The 18,207-nt window shown below is 36.0% G+C and overlaps 1 pseudogene across 1 annotated transcript in view; it reads left to right on the top strand.

Annotated features, from left to right (window-relative positions):
• The first annotated feature begins 6,757 nt into the window (after positions 1–6,757).
• LOC308634717 (thymocyte selection-associated high mobility group box protein TOX-like) overlaps positions 6,758–18,207 on the top strand; it is a 47,808-nt pseudogene continuing 36,358 nt past the window's right edge. Inside the window, exon 1 of the transcript in view lies at positions 6,758–7,039. The product of the transcript in view is annotated as a thymocyte selection-associated high mobility group box protein TOX-like (transcript). The remainder of the gene's footprint in view (positions 7,040–18,207) is intronic.

Raw genomic sequence — 18,207 nt, 5'->3', positions numbered from 1 at the left:
TACAGTGAAGGGTGTCAAATGCTGACAGACAGGGGTAAACGCAAGGGCTTCAGAGATTCTTAACGTTCTCTTGCTCCTGCTGCATCTGGCAAACTTCCAGGCGTCGCCTGCCTAGACCACAGAAAGCAGCAGCTGGTGATCCACATTAGCAAATAAGGCCTCAGGGCTACCCCTGTTCCAGCGCTCTGTTCACCAACTGCTATTCACTCAAACAGCTGGATCAGAGCAGAGAGAGCCAAGGCGTCGTTAGAGTTTTATGTGTACAACTGTTTTGATATAGATTGTCTGCTAGAGGCAGAGATAATGATAGCTTTCAAGGCTTGCACGTTGGACCTGGAAGGATGCTAATATTCGAAGGAACTGCGCAGACGCGAGGACTGTGAAACACACACGGCTTTCAATACCAACAGGCAGGCCTTTAGTTGTTCTTGTAACATTGAAGCCTGCAATTCAACATATTTAGTCACTAATCCTGCTAACATCACTGCAAAGATTTTTTTGGAGGGGTATTACAGTTATACCAAAATATTTATTTTCAAAAATAGTAATCCACAACATGGGTATTTTTTTTTCCTTTTCAAGGAAAATACAGTGAAAACACATGCTGAAATATGTATCAAGTACTGAATGTAAATTTTCCCACTTGAGCTCCATTCTCCACCTGGTACTCTTAAGATATAGATACAAAAAGGAACAGGGAATATGGTATTAGCATCAAGAATTGGTTGTACTCTGGGTCATAAGGAGGAATATATGATATCTGCTTTGGTTTCTTAATTGATTTGAGTGAAAGTTTTGTTTTCCATTAATTGGAAAAAGGTTTTGAAGGAACTCAATTGAAATTTCCTCTTCATTATAATCCTTCTCCATTATTTTAATGGACATTTTTTTTTTATTCCCATAAGTAGAGAAAAATATTGGTCTTCAAGAGCAATCTGGATAATTTGAGGAAACAGATATGGTTTTCAAACACTGAAATGTAGCACCCATTTTAAAAATGGACTGAATTTTCCAAATGGGGAGATGAATATAAAGAGCCACTTAAACTAAAATGCCAATTACATGCAAGACTTTCAGCCAAGACAATATGAAGTTCACTTGGCTTGAATATAAACAAAATGAGAAATACACACATTAGTAATTGTCTTTGAGTCATCTGAGCTCTAGAATTTAGCAAATAAAGTTCCCAAGAGATCAAAAGATTTATTCTACTATTTCTGTGTAGCCAACATCAATTCCAAATGCATCTTGTCAAAACATCTTTTTAGTGTAACTCAAGAAATATGTGTTGAGTACCTACTGTGTGCCAAGACCTCTGCTACAAGATCTCTGCTAGGGCTACAGTGGTAAAAGAAAGGAGTTTTTCTCCCTACTTTTTTGAGTTTATAATCTTTAACATTTATGTCAAGAGCTTTGTAATGTTTTGAACAACCAATAAAAAAAGATTATATTCAGCTGCATATAACAGAAAACATCAATGACAATCAATCTGTAAAAATAGACTCCTATATTACATACATTGTCCTGCTTAAATGATAACCAGACCCTTAAGTCTTTTTCTTCTTGTTTTTCCAGCATCCTTAGAGAGCTGCCTTTTGGTCTAGGGCATTTTCCAATCCCTAATCTTTACCATACATTTTTGCTAGCAAGAAGAGTAAAAGAGCAAAAGGGGAAAAATTTTCCCTTTATGGAGACTTCTTGGAAATACCATACAACATTTTCACTTATATTTCATGGTGATATGACCATACATAGCTACAAGGGAGGCTACACATGGACTCTTTTTGCCAACCACTTGGCCAGACAGCTAAATGCTGGAGTCATGTTCCTTATCACAAAATGATAGTGTCACAAGATACAATTTGGTGTTTCTTCCACAAAAGGAAACAGACATTAATCAGCTTGTGCTTAATGTTAATGAAGTTTTCAGGAAAAAAAGAAAAATCATTAAACTGGTTAAAATAGGTTTACCTGACAGTCTTCAATCATGTACTAATATAGCAAATATTTTCTGAATACTTGGAATAGCATTTAACTAGGAAAAGAGCTCTTGAAGGATCAAAAAATGTCTCAGCCGTAAACTAATCAAGGCAATTATTGTTGGGAAGTTACACACATGTTCAACTTAGAAATTTAAAAAGCAGTGTCCCATAAAGAAAGTACAAGACAATGCTTTGGCAGTTCAGAATAAGAAAGTGTTTGGAGCTTTGTAGATGAGCTGACTTTTGAACTTGACTTTAAAGTGCCTTTGGAGTTTGAATATGTCAAGATAGCATTGTAGAATGGTTTTGTAAAAAGCATACATATTTAAAACAAGCACATTTCATTTCTACTTTGGTATCTTTTGATAGAGCTATCTAAAATCATTTAACTTTCCCCTCCTCAATAGGCTTGTGCAAAAAGCCACCTACATGGGTATGTCAAAAGTCTCAAAAGTACTGGGAAAAGCACAAATTAGCAAAGAATTATTCCCCTCTTTTTAGAAATTTCAGATAGCAAATGCTCAGAAAATGGTTATTGAGTGAGGGGAAAAAACAGCATAAAAAAAAAGCACATGATCAAGGGTGAAAGACATAAGCAAAAAATAGTAATTAATTTGGTTTGGCTAAACAAAGCATGCATGAAGGACAGTCATAAGGAATAAGGTTTATTTAGATCCATCCCTTCATGTCCTACTGAAGAGCTTTGATTTAATTTTATATGTATACATATAACATTGGAAAGTTTTTGAGCCCATGGCTCATAAGGATTAATTTTGCAACACTCTTCAAGGTACATGTGAAAATATTATTTTTAGATAAGCAGTTATTGGAAGTGAATAGGTAAAATAGGTGAATGAGTATAATTGTAAGGAGGGGTGGGTGGAAAGGACTGATATTTAATAGTAGAGTCAACAGAACTCACGACTTTGGTAGAAAAGGAAAGAGACCAAAATGAACTGGGATGTTTTAAATAAAGGTGACAAGGAAAGTGAAGATGTTATCAACAAATTTGTCATGTAGAAAAAATCGATTTGAAGGGCTGTGGATGTGGTTCAGTGGTAGTACCCTTGCCTAGCATGCTCTGGGTTCAATTCCCAGCACCACGAAAAATAAAATAAAAATAAGTTTGAGAAGAAATCTTCTTTTATCTTTCCAGCAGGAGTGATGTCCAAGTAACAATGTCCAGCAAACAATTGCAGAATTAATCCTGGAGTTTGGGTCATAACTGTACATTTTTCTTTAGAGCATTCTCCATTAATAAATCATGATGAATATTAATTGGGTAAAAAGAAGGTGGCTCATAACAGAATGTTAGAGAATAATTTAGGGTTGGAAATTGGAAAAAGAAAAGAAGTCAGAAAAGGAGTTCAGAAGAATCAGAACAACTATTGCTACTAAGCATGACCTAAGTAAATTATTTATGATAAATTTAAAATATTGAGACTAAGAGGAAATAATATCTTGCTAGTTCAGATTTTCCATTTGACATTAAGGAACTATCTATAGTCAATCTATACCTTTCTAGAAGAAAACTAGTAATCAAAACATTTCCTTACTTTCATGAGCTAATAATTCTTATTTTCAGTCATCAGACTCATCCAGCTTAATTTTTCCCCATATCAGACATTAGGCAGTGATTAATACTGAACTAGCTCCCATGAAGGCAAGGTAAAGTGAAAATACTCCTCCAGATTCAGAAATGTCACTAAGGGTTTTGAAGGTCCCAGTGTTTGTAAGTATATCTGAGGGCTGAAGAGACGGAGATTCTCTCTCATCTGTGCCTTCCTCCCTCTACACAGAAAGATTATCCTTTGATGCAGTGTTAAAGTTGCTGTCTGCCTCATCTACCACCACTGGTGACACGATATTTTGAATTAAGATGAGTCAGTGGGAAGAGTTCCCTGTTGAACACTTCTCCATTCTTAATCCAAATTGATTCTTTGCTCCTCCATGGTCATGTCCACCTCTTGCTCTCCTATACAAGGTCAAGAGTTCTGGTTTCAGTCTTCCAGGCATCTACCCTCAATACAAATTAACATGAGAAAACAATTGCAGATATTGCAAAAGAGGGGAAGATATAGGTCCTATAAAAAGGAGATTGCTTTAAGCCTTTGGAAGAATACTCTTACTTGTCTAAATCTGGAAACTCCGTATGAAAATCAATTTAGAAATCATCCCTTATAATATCATGTTAAAACTACAAGATTTCTGAGAGGATGAGATGAAGTGGACTTAAAACAGATTTGCTACAAATTGTCCATGTTTGGTAGCTTGAGATTTATGTGAAAGAAAAATAATCATATCAAGTAGTTAAATATTTTTGGAAAGATAGTTTAGCCAAAGTATGATTTTGCTGGTAAACACTTTTAATTTATAGAGCTGTAAAATCTGTTCTATGAATATGTAAGTTTGAATGGATGACAAGAGGCTACGTTGTTTACTGGGTTGGGAGAGAGGGCTGTGTTATACAGGATAGTGTCCATTTATGGGAATCCATGATTCTATGCCCATAACAAAAGCTTTTCTACATGCTAAGAGTCTAAGAAAATAATAAATATAATTTTAGGACATTTCAGAGTAAACTTGAAGAAAATGAAAGAAAGAAACTTAGTGTCTACTACCTCTTCTTTGTATTTTCAAAAGGTGGAGCTAATTTTTATGATACCTTCTGTCAATGGCACAATATTCAAGATATCTGTGAAAGCTATGTCATGAGGTAAATTAAATTGTAGAAGTTATATGAACATCTAAGAAGTAAAAATAGTAAATGTCAGTGGAGTCAATATGAATGGACTAGATAAAACAATCCGATTTGGGTGGACGATATTTGAAAATGAGTTTTTAATTATCTTTAATTGACTATAACCCTTGCTCTGGAATACCTAAAATGTTGAGTCAGCTACTTAATACAGTGGGAATTATCAAAACAAATTGGAACATGCAGATTTAACTCAAACTCTGGTTGGGGGCAAGTCATTTAACCTCTCTGGATTTTACTCATGTATTCACACATATTTATTGCAATAAATACTCGACATTTCCCCACCTCATCCCTCAGTTTCTTCTCCCATAGACTGAGTCTTCTTAAGAGCGCTGTAGCTCTAACATGTATCATTGAATCATAATTACTGCTTAATGGGGGAATTATTTCATAAAAAGGAAAATTATGGCTACTTTTGAAGGATCACATGAATTTGGTTTGGATTATTGAAAAAATTTTTGGTTTGGACTAGGAAGACAGCAGTTACAATTCCATGAAGCTAGCTTAAGCTTCACCAAGAAGAGCCAGAAGTCTACAGCACCTAGAACTGAGCCTGAAAATGCAGCAGGAAAATAAATAAACAAATAAATAAAACCTGGGAAAGGTTCAAGGGTGGGTGAAACTGACTAATAAAATATCTCCTAGTGGAGGTGGGAAACCTGTCACTGAGAATGAATACAGGGCCGTTGCCAGTTCAGAACAGCCACAATTCCACTTTCAGATGGATCTTACTAGATTGGTGAAATGACTTGAGAACATTGGTTGAAAATGATATTATAACTGTGAGAGGAAAAAAAAAAGTGTGACCGGGTTACTTATTTGACCTTCACAGTATTTCCATGTCACAGTAACATTTGCACACAGGTAATTTTTAAGCATCTGACACTATGTGGGATTCTTTTTAATGAAATAGTAAAATAATTCACTAATTTATTTTTTTCAGTTCCAACATGTAATTTTAACCATATAGTCATTCACTCCTTCACTCCCGCTCCTTTCCCATAGTTTTCTTTTTTTCTCTCTCTTGAGAACACTCTACCTACCTGAGTTCCCTAAGTCCCCTCAGAATGAAAAAAAAAAAACTGAGCTGTGTCTATAAGCACCATGAAATAGTCCCTATTATTTTAAGTTTTAAAGTGCTGGAGAAACATTAAGTGAAATCCACCATACTCCTCTTACACGACACATTTGACCTCTAGATAACACTAAGCGCTTCATCCCCCAATGCTTTTAATTCTAATCCTTGCTGAGACAAAATTCATTGCTTGAATTACAAGAGTGAATCTCATTAAGGCTAAAAAAGCAGTGACCCAGATAGCATAATGGATTAGTACAGTGACCTTGCAATTTCAGAGCTTTACTTTCAAATCTGACTGTGCAGTCAAATCATTTCAATAGTCAATTAATCAATTGCTTAATACCAGTCAGTAAGCATTCTAAGTCTGGTAGTTAGGAGACCATTTTGGTTAGTGTTATTCTATAAAGAATTAAACTGAGAACAATGGTATGCTTATTAATTCTCAAAACCTTTCTCCAGTGATCAGAATTTTTCAAATAGCATTGAGTGAATTGCTGTGATACCATAATCAGTAACAATTGTATAATTTGGACAGACATTCTCATAAGCACCGACATTCTGAAACTTAAATTGTAATCATATATACATATTAATGATATGTGTTTACATGGCATTAATGCAAAAAGATTGTAAAGTCTAATAAAAGTAATGTTGACTGAATTACCAGATTCTTATCTGGCTTATTTGTTTTCTGTGGTGTGGAGCCTTGTGCACACTAGGCAAGCACTTTCCCCAACCTCATGTTCTTTAAGGTCACATATTGTCAAGATTATTGTGCCACAAAGAAAATTAATGTGTGTATAGATCAACAGGACATCCTGGAATCTACAGAATTTATTTATTTATTTTGGGGAGAAGGGGCCATAAACATAATTGTGAAATTTTATTTATTTATTTATTTGTTTGTTTGTTTATTTATTTATTTATTTATTTTAGATGCAAGATATTCGGAACCCAGAAGGAACTCAGTATAGCTCCCATCCTCAGATGGCAGCCATGAGACCAAGGGGTCAGCCGGCAGACATCAGGCAGCAGGCAGGAATGATGCAGCATAGTCAGTTGACTACCATCAACCAATCCCAACTGAGTGCTCAGCTTGGTTTGAACATGGGAGGAAGCAATGTTCCCCACAACTCACCCTCTCCACCAGGGAGCAAATCTGCCACTCCTTCACCATCCAGTTCAGTGCATGAAGATGAAGGCGATGAGACCTCTAAGGTATGAACAGGTTATTTTTAAGGTCCATGGTTACTTTTAGTACCCATTTTGTCATCTTCTTTGACCTCTGGGTGGCACAAGTCTCTGTCCTTGAAATGAGAAATTTTGGTGGAGACATATACTTGGTTAATGAAGCATGAGGTTTCAAACCAAATGGCTTAAACCATGTGCCTGGCCAATTACACTTGCAGGTTCCTAATTACCCTTTCAATACAGATGTATTAAGCATAAAAGTCGCTCCCACCCATGAAAAGCACTAGTCTGCATAATAAGGCAGAATAAGTCTTACAGAACTCAACTTCCAAATTCAAGCCTAATTTATACTTGTTCAGTAACATCTATTTCAACATAACTATTTTATCTTAAGAAGGCAACAGCCCTGCAGGGGTAAAAAGGCTATGTGACTGTGAGTGTGTGTGTGTGTGTGTGTGTGTGTGTGTGTGTGTGTATTATAATATGGTTAGTTGAAACCCTTAAGATCACCTGACCCAACCATTTCATATTGAGGACAAGGAAAGAAAGGGCCAGGTGTAAGAGATGGGTTCTTTTAAAAAGAGATGCCTGAACATTTTGTGGTATATCTTTTGTAATCTGCATTCCAATATGGTTACCTCTGTATGTCCAATATCAGTGGTATCATTCTTTTCAAGTTATCTAGATAGGAAAATGGGTTAAGACCTTAGGTGCAGAAGGTAATTAGTTCTCTAAAATACTATAGGTAACTTTTTTGAATGACTGCATGAAAACCAAATGCACTTTCACCTGAAAACACCAAAATAATATTTTTATTGCCTTAATCATCAGACAAGCATCCCAAATTCACCCCCATGAGAAGGACTTTTGTGCGTAGTTACTGTGAAAAAAAACACTATTAAATAAGCATGTGTGTTCCTCCTCTTTGTTTCCTTAAAAATCTTACTAATAGTCATTAGTGTCAGCCTCTCTATTCTCTTTTCACCTTTGTAAGAATTTTATTTTTGGTAAATGAAACTGTCAACCTGATGCCAAAGGTAACCTTATGGGACTCTGAGATATATGGTTAATTTCTAATAGCTACACTAATCTTTTAAAGGTCCAGGTGAATCACAATTCATAGATTTCTTTAGCCTGATGACAAGACTGCAATAATGACTGTATTTTCTTGTGTTCTGTTTTCTTGGTACTCTGACAGTTAGGACTTAATCCTGGGGAGACTACCCCTTGCATGGCTAGCTAATTCCTGGAGGTAGCAGATGACACCCCTGGAAGCCCCCTTTTGTTATACAGAGCAACCTACCCAGAGCCCACTTTCTTACCATCTTCTTTAACACACTCTCACAAGTCTGTATTACCCCTGCTCTCTGTCACCCCAGGGCCAGGCATCTGACAACTGGGGACCATCCCTCCAGCTCAGAACCTGCCCAAACTATTCAAGCTATCAATCCTAAACTTACTCAGCACTCCTGTCCTGCTTTCCTATTCCTTCCCACAAAATTGCCAACAGATTTTCTGGACCATGCTCTGCCCTTGTCTCCTTTCTACCTCCTGATTGGCCTGTGTGCTTCCCCGAGTGGCCCGGTGTAGCAGGCCATGTCTCCTCATTCAGAGTGATCTATGAGTCTAAACTTCTTTCTTCATGACTATCAGTTCTGTTTTGCCATCTTCCCATACCTTGTTCAAACACATCCCAGGATGAATACCAGAATAGCTGCACAACCATGTGTTGCCAATGTCAATTGCTCCCACACTCTGGGACTCTCCCTTTTGTCAGTGGGACAGTCACTCATGACTACGGTGAAAAGACAGAAGGCCAGTTGCTATTAATAATAATGTATGGGTTAGTGGAAGCCTAGACTTTAGCTGACCCTTTAGAGGGCAAAATCATTTTCTTCAGAAAATATGGATTATTCTAATGTGAATTTTTGAACCTAAAAGTAAATAACATCAAGAATTTATGGCCAGTGTTGTAAATATTGGGTTATGCATCCATTGATGCATTCAATGATTCAAGTCGATTTCTTAACAAAGGTGGCATATTGTGTATTGTAAGGAAAAAAAAAATAATGTTCTTCTCATAATAAGGATCAATTTCTGCATCTGGATTGTATCTTTATCAGTATTCCTTGCTGATATTTCAGGAAATTAAATGTAAAATCAGTAGCTCTTCTGAAGGTAAAGTTTATTCCGAATTGTTCTTAATTACAAGAGCCTTTTCCACACCCTTCAATTTATAGGAGTCGATGAATGAGTAGAAACCTGAGATTCATAGAATTTATGTTCTCAGATTCTGCCATTTGCTATTAACCCCTTATATCCACATTCCATACTTTTGTTAAGGCATGAATTTATACAGTTTCCAAGCTGGTGTGAAATTTTTCCAGTAGAGTTCCTACTCAATTGCTAAATATCCACATCTCAAAATAATGTATATTTCTTTATTGGTGATTGTACAATATAATTCATATGCTATAGGTGCAGAACTAGAGATGGATTTGTTCAGGTTTAAGGATGGATTCTAGAGATTGTACCTGTTAGAAACAGATTTTTGTCTACACAGACATGCGTAAGGTCCTGTCTAGTTTAAGTATATTTTCTATCTCAAGAAAAGTCACCACCCTTTTCCAGCTGTATGCAATCATCTTCACTTTCCCTTCCATTCAAAATCCTTCTACCCATTTATTCAATTTATATTTATTAAATTGCTAGAAAATTTTTTTGATGAAAATGCTCAAGCCTTTTTTTATCACAGTTAAGGATTAAAGTGAATTTTCCTTTGTATATAAGTAGAATTTATGTGGAATGTTGTATTGCAATGGCTCCAGTTAGATTTAAAACAGCATTAAGTCAAAAAGATCATTTAAATCATTTCAAACAAGCAAACCAAAAAGGAATATTGAGTTCCACACCAGAAAAAAAAGCAGCTTTTAAAGCTTCCCTCTTAACACTTTGTGCTCTCTTTAAGCAATTACATATTGATTCCAGTTTATCTAATTGAACAATTAAATGAAATAAGTCTGTTTTGACAGGGAGAAATATTGTAAATACACCAGTAGAATTAATTATCACCTTATAAACACTACCCATGGTTTTGATTACTCTGAAGCTGTGTTGGCAGCTTTAAGTCATAAATGAGACATACAGGAAAGCATCAAAGCAATATAAACTTAGGCAGCTTGTGGTTCTAAGCCTGTAATCCAGTACTTGTAATTTAACAGACACTTTAAGACACTTAAAAATATCTGGCATTACAAGAATATTTTTGGCAGTTTTCCTTTAAGGAATTTATGGGCTAAGAGTCACAGTATATATATATTTTTTATCCTTTTACTTTCAGTTTTTCTGTTGAAATTATCCTTATGTCTTATATGTGTCTCATGTAAGTAGCTTATAATGAGATGATCTTTTGCTTTCACATGAAGTATTTGCAGCATTTATATTAATATAAGTACTAAAATATTGGGGTTTATCTTTCCATCTAAGTGTGATACTTTTGATTTTCTCCCAAACTGTTCAATTTCTTTTTCTTTGTTCTTATTTTCTTCATTCCATTATTTTTTTCTTATAGGATTGAAATTTTTTTTACTTCCTTTTCTCTTTCAGTAGCTCTCCCTAACATACAATCATGGAAAAGTCTAAAATTGATCAATATCTTTACCCACTTCCTTAGATTTACTCCAAACATCTTCTTTCCTATTTATATTGGAAAAACTTGTTCATTTTCAAGGTAATTTGGTTGTATCCTGTAATTTAATAAACTCCATAAAACATTTAAGTTATTTTATATGCTCTTTTATCCTCCAGACTTAAATATATATTTTTTCACCTGACATCACTGAAAGGATCAATGTTAGAATTTCTCACCTTATCCTTCACAATTATTTTCTTCTACATTTGCTACTTTCTTGTCTGCTGTGTTATATTCTAATTTATTTATATTTCTTTATCAGTTCATACTTTCATGTCTTTTTTTCAGCTGTATTTAATCAAAATGAAATTAAAAATTATCTATTAATATTCAAATTTCAAATATATATCTCAAATATATTCTCAAATCTGGATGTTTTTATAGTTGCTTGTTCTTTACTCAGATTTTAACTCTTTTATTCATACAAACAATTAAATACATTTGTTGTATACCCTCTCTTTGCTAATTCCAGTACATGAAATCTTTTGTGGACTGATTGTATTTTAATAGCCTATTTTGTTTCATTTTTCTTTTTATTCTTTATTTATAATCAATAATAATAACAATAGTAATAATAATAATAATAATAGGGCTGGGGATGTGGCTCAAGCAGTAACTTGCTCACCTGGCATGCGTGGAGCGCTGGGTTCGATCCTCAGCACCACATAAAAATAAAATAAAGATGTTGTGTGCACCAAAAAACTAAAAAAATAAATATTAAAAAACTCTCTCTCTCTCTATAATAATAATAATAATAATAATAATAATAATAATAATAATAATAATAATATTGCTTGTAGAATGAAAGCTGATATTTATTTAAACTTTAAAAGAATTCTTTTAGATCTGGCTTGAAGCCAGCATCTTTAAAATGCTGATGGAGAATAATAATTGAATCTAGAAATTGTATACCCAGCAAAAGTACTTTTTAAGGTAAACTTTCCCAACAGACTCTCAAAAATGAATTCTTTCATTATCTTCAAAGATGATTTGTAGTTGTTTTTGCCTGATATCTTGGACCATTATAATCTAGAACCACACTTTAGATTTTCAGATGACCCACATGGTAATGCTTTTGTTTTTGAATTTTAACAAGAGATTTTTCCACCTCTTAGTATCAGGATTCTAGGACAATCATCCTTATAGGTCCTAAGATGACCCTTACATGGAAAATTACATTACTCTATCCTTGCATTGAGAGTCTCTTTTACATCCTGACTTTAATAGAAACCTCTTTTAAACATACTGCCTTGGTGAACCATGGACTTTGTCTTCTATCTGCTGTACCCTTTAATCCATTGCAGCTGGGTCCATAAAAATCTTCAGGATTAGAGCTGACGTCAGTATTCTACTTACTTCTCTGGGTTTCTTCTTTCACCAATTTTTTTGCCTTCAAGTGTCTTACTAATTTCTTAATTTATCAGTGTATGTGCTCTGACAAACTAGACAGAAACAAAAAGGTTTTATTCTCAAAGCAAATAAGACAAGTCACTGCAGCAGAAATTAAATAAGCCTTTATTGGTAAATAGCAGGTATTTACTACTGTTCCACTGTCAAGAAGACTCCTGTAGTAAAGTAAAAATGATAGATAGTTTTCTATAATCATCAAGGAAATGAAGCTGTTTTAAAACCAAATGTCCTGTCACTTTATTTAGTGATGGCACAAAATACTTAAAATTGGTACTTGAAAGCCTAGTATTTTCTACATCAAACTATATTTATTGGACAATTGTTCAATACCTCAAATGATGTAATATATATATGATATTTTTTAGGAATTCCTTAGACTCCAGCAAACAGATGTTCCTATTTTTTTATTGTTTGTCTGTACTAGGAATTGAATGCAGGGTGCTCTACCTCTGAGCTGCATCCCTAGCACATACCCCTTTTTAAATTTTATTTTGAGACAGAGTCACATTAAATTGCTGAGGCTAGCCTCATACTTGCAATCCCTCTGCCTCATCCTCCTCTGTTGCTGGGGTTACATATATTTACCCCCACCCGTGGCTGTCATTTACTCTACAAAAGAAAAAGTATCCCATTTGTTAGACCTGAGCCTAACAAATTCATTCAGGAAAAAATGATAAAATTCAAACAGCCAATATCTGATTCCAAATTATTTTTACTAAGATCTATTTAAATAATTGAAATTATGCTAGGATAGAGTATTTTCAGGGAGCATGTATTCTTAGGCATGTCTTAGATGACTGAGAATATTTGATTAATTCATGGAATAAAAAGAAAGTGAGACTTAGCCACCTGGCATTTAATTCAGTAGGACCCTACCTCAACAGCTTGCATTCTTTATAAAGCAGGAGAAACCCTCAATCCAAAACAGGAAAAAAATAAACATATCACCCTACTCAGACAAATTTTAAAAAGATCAAGTGGCTCCAATAAAATTGACAAATATAACTAGTTGGTGTATATAATTACAACTAACCTTTTTTTCTCATTTTAAAATGATTTCTCTGGACAGTAGCCCAAACTTTCTATTCCACATGAGGCCAACTGAGTGCCTTTGCTAAACTTGTCCAAAAATAATACTAAGCTGTGTATGGCAGAACCAAGGATCCTTAAAAATGAATTTGTGTTACAAACTCTGATACTAACACAATGCGCCACAGTTGTGACTCATTTCAAAAGTAAAGCCCTTCATGTGTGTTTGATGTTTTGAGTCATTGAATGTTCTGTTATTACTAATGGTACTAATAAACCCAATTGTAAAATGAAAGAAGTGCTACAGCCTTGCTGATTTCACAGTAACTAGATGACTTCTTTCCGTGCTTATTTGAATTCATTCTCATAAGTGGATTTTAGATAGCACAGTTCAGAAAGAAAAGAATGAATTTAAGCAGCAAAATTTTCACTTAGAGAAACAGTACCATCACCAAAAAGTGCTGTGATGTGCCCTGTTTCTATGGAGAAGATTTTATAATATTTACTTTATATGATAAGAGTTATAAGTGACAAGTGCTGGCAAGGATGTGGAGAAAAGGGTACACTTGTACATTGCTGGTGGGACTGCAAATTGGTGCGGCCAATTTGGAAAGCAGTTTGGAGATTCCTGGGAAAGCTGGGAATGGAACCACCATTTGACCCTGCTATTGCCCTTCTCGGACTATTCCCTGAAGACCTTAAAAGAGCATGCTACAGGGACACTGCCACATCGATGTTCATAGCAGCACAATTCACAATAGCTAGACTGTGGAACCAACCCATATGCCCTTCAATAGATGAATGGATAAAAAAATGTGGCATCTATACACAATGGAGTACTATGCAGCAATAAAAATGACAAAATCATAGAATTTTCAGGGAAATGGATGGCACTAGAGCAGATTATGCTTAGTGAAGCTAGCCAATCCCTAAAAAACAAATACCAAATGTCTTCTTTGATATAATGAGAGCAACTATGAACAGAGCAGGGAGGAAGAGTAGGAAGAAAAGATTAACATTAAACAGAGACTGGAGATGAGAGGGAAAGGGAGAGAAAAGGGAAATTGCATGGAAATGAAGGGAGACCCTCATTGCTAAACAAAATTACATATAAGAGGTTGTGAGGGGAATGGGAAAATAAACAAAGAGAGAAATGAATTACAGTAGATGGGGTAGAGAGAGAAGTTGGGAGGGGAGGGGAGGGGGGATAGTAGGGGATAGGAAAGGTAGCAGAATACAACAATTACTATTAGGGTATTATGTAAAATTGTGGATGTGTAACTGACGTGATTCTGCAATCTGCATTTGGGGTAAAATTGGGGGTTCATAACCTACTTCAGTCTAATGTATGAAATATGATATGTCAAGAGCTTTGTAATGTTGTGAACAACCAATAAAAAAAAGAAAAAAAAGAGTTATAAGCGGAGTTCTATGTTGTTTGTTCAGCCTATTATGCAGATGGTGCTTGATTAAAATCTCTTTTAAACTACAGCGATTACTGCAAGATAGTGTGCATTAAACAGCTCTCCCAGCTCCATTAAAGGCTTTGGGACCATGGCAGTTTATTTTAAATATGCTTATAGACGTTTCTAACTTCTCCAGGGACGTTTTAGAATCAGTGATTCTCTTTCCTTAATAATATTTTTGGGGTACTGGGGATCAAACCCAGGGCTTTGTGCATGCTAGGCAAGTGCTCAACCACTGAGCTACACAGCCCCCTTTCCTTGATAATATTAAGATCATGTGCTCTTAATTCTTAAGAAGTATTATTTAAGCAATACTGTTAGTATATACTTTTTAAAAATATCATCATTTCCTTGTGATATATAAGTTAAATGTATCCCTTTAATTCAGCAATAAGACATGACAGGAGGTGAATTACCAGAAGCCTAAGGATACCTCTAGGTATTTGAGAGAAGACATATCAAGGTCTTTGAGCAAGTTACATGAAGCATATGCATCTGGGAAAAGTTTATGCATGATTTCATTTATAAGTATTAGTTTTGTATTTGTGTAAGCATTTATTTATTCATTAGTGCTTTAACTGAATGGGAAATAAGTCTGTGGGTAGTCAGAACAACATTTAGGGATTTAGATCAGCCATGTTTTAGTAGCTATGACTTTCTTTTTGTTGTTTTTTTTTGCTAGAGAGAGAGAGAGAGAGAGAGAGAGAGAGAGAGAGAGAGAACTTTAACATTTATTTTTTAGTTTTCGGCGGACACAACATCTTTTTATGTGGTGCTGAGGATCTAACCTGGGCCGCACGCATGCCAGGCGAGCGCACCACCACTTGAGCCACATCCCCAGCCCAGTTGTTGCTATGACTTTCATACAGTTTTTGTATGCATTTCACATTTTCTTTGCCTTGTAATTCTAAGCTTTTGCTCAGTGCTAAAAATTACAAGAGCAAAAATATATGATGATCCACTATATTACAGCATTGTACTATTTCCATGAAGGATGCAGCAATGATTAAGACTTACTTTGTGCTTACCCTCGTGAGGAGATTTTATTTTTTTTATAAGGTTTCTCCTATATTCTAAAGATCATGATGTTGAAATTGACTCTCTGGTCATAAAAGCCCAGTAACTTTAAAAATATTGTACTCTAGAACTGCCTTATATACAGTGTTGTACTGTGCAATACACAAGTCACTAGTTGTCTATAAATGCTTGCATTTAAATTTAATTCGTTACAATTCAGTTCTAAAATTTTGATTCCTCAATTGCACTAACCACATTATAAGTGGTCTATACCCACATATGGCTAGTGGTTACCCTTTTGGACAGTGTAGAGAACAATTCTGTAATTCCAGAAAGTTCTCTGAGACATTGCTATTCTGAACTATGGAAATCAGAACTTCTTAGAAACTTGAGATATAAAATTGTGAGCTTGTATCCATCAGTGAAAGAATTTAGGATCCAGATAGTACTCAAACTTCAGGTCCAGGGATATATTATAAATACATTTAGCTAGTTTTTCTACCACAATCATATTCATCATTATTGTGTTCATCCCAAATAATCTATGGTCAAAAGAGCCAGGTATTTTTCAAAATGCAATCCATTACTGGCATATGAGTGCATCCAAATTATAGCAACATTTCTTTTTTCAAGAAAGCTTTGCATATGAGCAATGACCATGTTCTTTTCACATAATCAACAAAACTACCTCCAGAAAGTAGGTTTTATAAACTCCCAGCTTGTTACATAGAATCTAAAGTGGCAGATCATTTCTGCCCCTTTCCGATGCAAGAAAAGTGTAAAAATTAAAAAAAAAAAAACAGATCAAGGGGCAAAAAGAATTAGCAAGCACTATCCTTGTATTCAGATATCAAAGACATCAAACTACAGAGTGAATTTCCATTCCATTTATTATATCCTAAAAAGCAAAGCTATTGTGCATGCCCAGTAAACCTTGATAGAAGAACATCGAGCAATATAATGAATAATTCTCTCCAAAGCACATTTTATTTTTATGAAAAGAGAGATCTTTCATATATAGCTTTTTTCCTAGCTTATCTAAGTCTTCTGTGGAAATTGGGCATTATCTTAAATAAATCATAGGTGGGTTCTATTAAGTTCAATTCTATGAGTGGTCAGAATATTATGATCCAAAAATATAGCTTTGATAATCTAGTTTAATTATTGAAGGAAAAACAATGAGTCTGGAATAATGAATCTGGAATATATTAGGTCTGTCCTTCAGATTGATCTTTCCAGATGCCAATTCTGTTCCATAATTTATAATTTAGACCAAGATTACTATGCATATATATATTTAAAGGCAAAGCATAGTATGTTGTCAACTGAAAGCAGATCCATATACTTTTACCCATGGCAAAGACAAAGATGATGTGCTGTTATGAAACTTTTGGGTAGTCTGGCTTTAATGGAGGTGACAGCCTGCTCTGCAGCTTAGTGCCTCTCAAATACCCAATCAGATAGACAACTGAAACTTCAGAGTTACATCCCATAATACATAAATGATGTTTTCTGAGCCTTCAAAATGTGGAGGCAGAAGTCATGACTTCTATTAAACAAAGCTCTGAGACTGAGAAAAACTGTACCTACAAGACAAGCCAGGAAATTCTAGGAAAACCTTCCAGACAGCTGACCAAATAGGTTGGTTGCATGAAGTTAAATTTAGAGTTTTCTACAGGGTTGCTAGATTCCAACATGGCGGCGGGCGCAGAGAGATCAAGTCTCTGACCTCTTCAGCTATGCAGGCATAGGGAGTCGTAAACAACCTAAATCTGTTTGCTCAGGATCACTAGGCAATGCTGAGCTGACGTGGATCTGGGGCGAACAGTCTGGGCCTCTCAGAACACACACTGAGCCCAGATCGGCTGAATTCAAGCTCCCGTTCACCTGCTTCCCGCATACAAACAGCTGTGACTCAGCACTAATCCATCCGGCTGAAACAACTGGTCAGCCCTTCTCATCCTACGGAGGTAAATGCCTACCGAGCCTTCATAGGTAGTGGCCACAGGTTTGAAACGGTGCTTGGGAGAGACAGTAAGGACCCACCCATTGCATTGGTCGCCCGGCAAAGGGAAACGAACTGTCACCATTTGCAAGAGATACCACCATGGCAGAGAACTGACGTCATCAGACTGCGGCGGAGGAGATAACTTCATTGAAACCTGCGGCTACAGGTGTGTAATTCCCTAGCCTTCCCTCTCCACACCTTAAGGGCTCCTCCCAGCTCTCCCGTAAGGGCCCCTCCCAGCTCTCCCGTGAGCACGATAGCCAGACTGAGGGAATCAGAGGTGGCGCGGGACCCACGGCACGGAACTACCGCTCCCACCAGTGCTGACAGCTGAGGTCTCTTGCAGCAGCTACCGGGGGCATGGCTACCAGAGGGCAAGTAAAATTCGCTGAGGATTCTCAGCCCCAAGCTCTACAAACTTAGGGTCTGAGGGAATGGCAAACTGGAAGAGTGTGCCCAGTCATTCATGAAAACAGGGCTCCAGCGGGAGCAGCAGACCTGACGTGTAGCCAGTATTGTGGTGAGCGGCACCCGTGAGGGGGGACTGGCTAGAGGAAAAGTGGGAAGTGACTAG

This window comes from Spermophilus citellus, assembly GCF_964194105.1.
Source record: "Spermophilus citellus genome assembly, chromosome: 15".
Classification (NCBI taxonomy): Eukaryota; Metazoa; Chordata; class Mammalia; order Rodentia; family Sciuridae; genus Spermophilus; species Spermophilus citellus.
The sequence above is the reverse complement of the archived record's forward strand: the minus strand, read 5'-3'. Positions and strand labels throughout refer to the sequence as shown.